Source organism: Brassica napus, chromosome C3 (genome assembly GCF_020379485.1).
Source record: "Brassica napus cultivar Da-Ae chromosome C3, Da-Ae, whole genome shotgun sequence".
Lineage (NCBI taxonomy): Eukaryota > Viridiplantae > Streptophyta > Magnoliopsida > Brassicales > Brassicaceae > Brassica > Brassica napus.
Genome location: NC_063446.1, coordinates 53,627,370 through 53,633,996, shown reverse-complemented (window position 1 = coordinate 53,633,996; position 6,627 = coordinate 53,627,370). Strand labels below are relative to the sequence as shown.

The following is a 6,627-nucleotide window of genomic DNA, read 5'->3' as shown; positions in this document are numbered from 1 at the left end:
CAATCTGAAATCTTTAATAAATTTATAATTTATAAATGTTCTTGAAAATTCATTGAAAGTTTTAATATTAAAATATTTATGTAATCTTATGGTATATAGTGTTTAATATATATATATATATATTTATTTATTTTATTATTAAATGATATTTTTTACTCATATGGTTTTAAAATCATGTGTATCTTCTTATAATAAAAATGTTAAACCAATTGATCATTAATTTTTAACATAATAATTTTAATAGTTTTAGTCATTTATTGTCGTTTTTAAAAATTCAAAATATAACATATACGAAAAAATCTAAATTTTATTTTTATAGCTAATTTGATTGTTTAATTTATTTTAATAATATAAAATTAAACAAAAAATGATGGAGGAGATATACATTGTTATCAAATCTTTATTATTAAACTCATTAATTGTCATATATATATTAGTCATTTATGGTAATTCCATAGGTTTTATTTAAGGAAAGAAAATATCATATCATATCATTATATCATATAGTTTGACCAACTTATGTATCTAACAACATATAAAAATCGAATGTGGACCTACTTATTTTTCAATTGAATGTAATTGACTACCTAATTGAGTGCCACCTATGCATTGGGGCCTCTTTTAATTAATACAAAATTGAGGTTACATCTTTTCAAATGTTCCTCAATTAATATATAAGGGATTGTTGTGAACCACTAAACCGGTTTACATATATTACATGAATTAGAATCAATTTTAACACCATTCGGGTTTTTTGAAAACACAACCCATTCGGTTTAGTATATATTAATTGTTAAAAAACAGGATTCAAAATATATTTTAATTTTTAGTTTTCAGACAAAAGTCAATTATTATAGATTTTGTAACGTTTATGTAAAGAGATCAGCTAACTATTCCTAAAATCATTGAGTAATTACTAACTTAGCATAATAAGTTCCTAAGTTAAAGCTATCGCATTAATAAAAAAAAAGATATACTTGCTAATCACGATTTAGTAGGATAAATACATCGCAAAATCTTTAGAATGTTTGTAACATTAAATTGCTTTTTTTCAACACTGATTAAATTATTTCAAAGGAACCATTGAAGGTTCACAAACGTACCATTACGTGTTCAAAAATAATACCGTGATTAACTAAATATTACTATCATTTACTATATTCCTATTCTATAATTACGTTTAGATTTTGTTGTATACCGTGAATATCTCACCAAAATGATCATATACTCTATTTACTACATCACCTACTACATTCACATTCAGATCAAAGACATACAACTTATCATCTATGAGTTGATTTTTAAATATTCTAATTCGACTATAAATTATTAAATTATAGAAATAGAACATTAACTTAGTTATTAAAAATATTAAAGTCGTGTTTTCTCAAACAAAAATATAACCTATCCAACTATATTTGATCTATAATAAAAAGTAATGTTTGTTTTAACTTTTTCTAAACCAACTAAAATAAATTGACGTCACTTAATAATAAAATTAATAATTTCTTATTTTACTTAATAATAAATTTTTTTTTAATTACGTGTATCTTAACGGGATGAACCCAAATCACGATCATTAACAATAAAATTAATAATTTCTTAGTTTACTAAATAACATTCAAATATAAAATGAATTTTATTTATGTTTCTGTCAAATTAAGTTCGAGTACTTATTTTGAATGCTTTTTTGGTAAGTTGCTTTCATTATTTTATTTATGTATTTATGTTTCTATCTAAATAATGTATTTATTTTAAAAATCTTAATATCAAATCTGAATTTTATATTCAACTTTACGTCAAGATATTTATAATATAATTAAATAAAATCCACAAGTATACCTAAACTCTAATATTTTACACTTTAATGTTTACTTTACCAAATAAAACAAATAACAACAAATAAAAGAAAAACACAATTTTGTAGTTTATGATGGAAGCTAAATATATTGAACAAGACACATCAATGTCAAAAACTTAAAAGAAAATATAATTACGATGAACAAATCCGTGCGGACGCGCGGATCAAAAGCTAGTATCCTCTTAAAATTAAAATTATTTTATATAGAAAGTCTCGTTCATCAAGGTATACTATTTCCAATATAAACAAATGTATTATATTAACTATAGCATATTATTTTTATTCTAATTCACCAAAGAATCAATACAATGTAACCAAATATATGAAATCCACTTCACCGATGAACTATCCTGTTTAGAAATGAATCTCCTATTCAAAAAAGAGTATTCAAAACGATATAGTAACATTCACATTCACATATTGTATACTCGATATCTTGTATCTATCTATATATATATATATATATATATATATATATTTTTATATATAATAGAGTTTGCTCTCTCCTTACAGAGCCACCTAGGATTCCAACTAGATAAATCGAAGCTTTTGGTGTCGACACGTGTCCACTATCGAAAACTCACCGTTTCATTAATTGTTATTCATTTGTGCCGCGAAAACATCAAAGTTCCAGTGTTCGTCTCTCTTCTCCGTCCAGCCGCGACCTTTGAACTTCATCACTGAATCTGAAACGGTCGGAGTTATGTGTTTTTCGTGTGGTGTTAAAGCCTTATTAATTCAGTCTCCATCAATCATCAATCATCAATCATCTTCGCCACCCTTAGCATTCAGAAGTGGATCTCCCAAATTCCTTTTTATCTCTGTACGTTATTATTTGTTCATTCCGATAAATCTACTTCTACTTCATGTCTCCATATGTTTTACGGATCCTTTGTTAAATTATGTCATAAACGATTGATCTTTTTCTTCTTAGTGAGCACATGTATGTATCTGATCTTATTGTCTTGTGTGGATCTGTTCTTATGTCTCGATTGCTAATTGAAATCCAAAGCGTCACACTTTGTCCTCTTGATCTGCTGTTCTGAGTACTTTTGAGCTGATCTGAGTCTCTTTTGTTTATTTAGACCAATTCCAGTCGAGTTCTTCTGATTGTAAAATCAGGAACCTAGGGAGAGTGAGAAGCTACATTGCCTTATACCAGCACCTAAAGCATATATGTTACGCCTCTCTCTTGGCCCAGGAGTATAGATTATGTGCCTTATGAAGAGATGACAGCAAACAAGAGGCTACGTTCTGAATGTGAAGGTAACGAGGGGTGTTGATAAGGCCGAGGGAGAACTCAGTCAACAAGAGATCTATGTTAACGCTAAGTGAAACAACATGCAATAGCTTCTTCTTCATCTCTGCAACTCTGTTCTACTCTGCTGTACTCTGTTTTACTCTGTTTTCAGAAGCTGATTATCCCAGAGTTCATTGAGTTCATTTCACCTTGCAGCTCATATGCTTTGTCGATTGTTTTAATCAGTGTTGCAGACGGGCGATGGGAAGACATGAGGAAGTTCGACGACAAGATCCCTAAGCGTGAATTTGACAACTTTCAGGTATCATCTCATTCCCAGTTTACAGTTCCATCTGTACCCATCCCCTTTTCTTTGATCTTGACCTGCTCTCTGCAAAGTTTTTGAATTTCACAGAGATCATGAAGAGAGATCATCAGAGTCAGCCAAAGAAGCTGCATTTGCTCTTGCTACTCTAATGGAGATTCTCTTTCAGTATCAAGCAGCAACTGAACTCAGCTTTCTCGGGTACTCCCTTAACTGTCTCTTTGATATTATCCTGCAAGAGACAGAACATAAATACTGTCTTTCCGTTTTTTCTGTCTTAAACTACTTATGCTGTTCTTATCTTATCTGTAAAGGAAAACAACGGGCGTAGCTAAGAAAATAAACCTGAGGCCACCACCTACTCCTTACACACCTACTATACGTACTGAACTACCATCACCTGCACCAGACGAACATACTCAGGTCCTAAAACTTGCTTACTCTTTCACTCTATTACTGCCTTGTCGCAATCAAATCTCATCTGATATTGTTTTTCGTTGAAACATAATTGCTCAATTTGTCTGACTAACCGGTAAGACGTGGCCTTTGGCTGTGGTCACATGGTAAGTGTCACCTAAGAAGTCTTAATTGTTTTCCTATTACTCAAACCCATTCATGACAAGAACAATTTACTTACCTTTGCATTTTTTTCCTTTTTCTGCAGACTTGTAGAGATTGTGGATCCAGGATATCAAACTGTACCATCTGCAGAGTACTGATCACAAGCCGGCTAAGGCTTTACACGTGATCAGTGCCTTTGCAAATAACAAAACACTTGCACATACTGTCTTTCTCCATCTTAGAGTCTCCAGCTTGGTTTACCAAGTGTCTCTGCATTGTTCATGAATCAGCTTGTACCATTTAAATATCCTATGTACTATAGATGTTAGCTTGCAAACAATGATGATGCAGAAATGTACAAAACATGGGTTTTACATTTTTATTCACTGTCACAAAAAAAATGTTTGAAGTGACTGAATCTTGCACCAGTTCAAAAACAACAAAGCATGCCAGATTCAAGAAGAAGAAACATGCTATCTTTGCATCGAAGAAAGATTCGAGAGTGAGAGGCATCCGTTACAATAGCTCCTTCTAAGAAGTCATCATTATTACTGAGGTTTGGTTGTGAGCGTGTCATTTGGCTTTGGCGCAGGTTGAATTCTTTGGTAAGGCTTCCTGGTAAGAGTCTCTCCTTTTAGAGCAGCCATGTATCTGTCGTTGGTTTCTTGCTTCTGTTTCAACTCCCCGAGGTATTCAGCTAGCCTTGGTTTACTTTACCCATCATCTGACCATACAATTGAGAAAAAAAGATGTTGTTCATCAGCACAAAATACCAATATTCCAGTATGACGAGCTACTATCAACAAACCATATTTAACAAATCAGCCTTAGATTATTAACACACATCTATGATCAAGAAAATTCACTCCAGCAGAGGAAGAAAACTCAGGTACATAAAACTCCTATTTACCATAGAACAACTGGGTTTAAACGACTCAATGAATGCCATGGCGCTTTACAAAGCAGCAGGAAAGAAAGCACGAGACACAACAATCATCGAGATGTGTTCTAATCCAAAAAAAAAATGAATCTAATAATCCAATGAAACATTATTTTCATATATATATATATATATATATATATATATATATTTGAAACTATTGTTTTTATATCGTATTAGTTCTAGTTGTTTTTATCCAAAATAGAAGGTGCGGTTGGACGAATTTTCTTTCAAATATGTCAACGCTGTGATTGTTTTTTTATTAGGTTAGCATGTATCATTTGTCGAGAAGAGAGTACATATGTTATGGGAAGTGAGTGTTCTAAATAAAGCATAAGATAGTCTTTGGACAAAACTACAACACTTCAATTTTATGTAAGAACATGTTTAGTATTCCACACTCAACTCATTCGTCCATCATCCTCATTTTATTGTGATATATGCAGACTCAAACTTGGAAGTATAATAAGAAAAATGCATTCTATGTATATATCAAAACTCAGCCAATTTTGGAGACACAAAAGCAGCCAAGTTAAATAGAATTCACAATCCAGTAGTCGGTATGGAAAAGATATAATTGAAATATACTCAAAAATCACAATCATGCATACTCACACATGATTCTATATCCATAAGTATTTGCACTAACTGTTTTATTCTTGAGATCAGGGCCAACAACCTTTTAGGGAGCCGCAATAATGAAAAATCAACACCAAGATGTTGGAAATTATTATGAGCTGAAGATAAATAGATCTTTTAAAAAAAGGTTCACTAAAAAAAGTTATCTCTCCTCTTCTATCGTCTTCCTCTTTTCTCTTCTTCTCTGTTTATTCTGTTTCTCATCTCATTTATTCTGTTTCTGATCACTTTTCTATCACAATCCGTCAAATACAACGATGAGCTTAACAATTTTTTTTTCATCACCTTTTTGTGTTGTTTATTAAGAGAAATGAACTGATGATTTTCTTGAAAGAAAACCTTCATATTTATAATGGAGGATTAACACAGGAATGAATGAAGAGATTCATTGAATGTGAGATCGTGTGAGAAGTAGAGAGTAGGTATTAATATGAATGTTAATGAAGATGCATGAACCAAGTTAATTTCTGTAACGGCTCCAGATTAAATAAGTCTATTCGGCTTCCGACTGACATTGATCAGAATCGTTCGTCACCGGTGAAACCGTTGGATTTCTATTGACAGTTGACTAAACGGGAATTGATACTCGACGGCCACTTTCCCTAAGTTTCGTATACCATTTTTTAGAGAAGATGTATTTGGACTGTAGTAAACACATAAAACCAATTAAATTCAAGAATTAATGAAACATTGGCTTTTGATTGACCGTGACATGTGTCGTCACCACAGACTCTGAATTAGTGACATGGAATCTGATGTGGAAGGCCTAGGAGTGAAGGAAACCCTTCTTTAAGGAAAAAGTATCATGTTGGTTGTGGACGTAAAGCCTACGCGATGAATCTTCATGGATAGATAATTTGTCTTTTTGGTTTTTATAAAATATTAAAATCACAAAAGTATAATTGTTAAACAAAATGAATCATATTATGATTGGTTAAAAAATATGAACTAAAGTATTTATTTAATGACACAATTTATAACATTATATCATTTTACTATTTATTATGTTTTATATAAATCTGATGTGTAATTTGTTGGAAAATACTTGTAAATGAATCGAA

The 6,627-nt window shown here is 31.2% G+C and overlaps 1 long non-coding RNA gene across 1 annotated transcript; it reads right to left on the bottom strand.

Annotated features, from left to right (window-relative positions):
• Positions 1-4,343: 4,343 nt before the first annotated feature.
• On the bottom strand, positions 4,344-5,031 carry LOC125583586. Its single transcript, XR_007320604.1, has 2 exons — positions 4,898-5,031; positions 4,344-4,711 (listed from the first exon to the last, which is right to left on the bottom strand). It is a non-coding gene; the product is annotated as an uncharacterized LOC125583586 (long non-coding RNA).
• Positions 5,032-6,627: the final 1,596 nt, after the last annotated feature.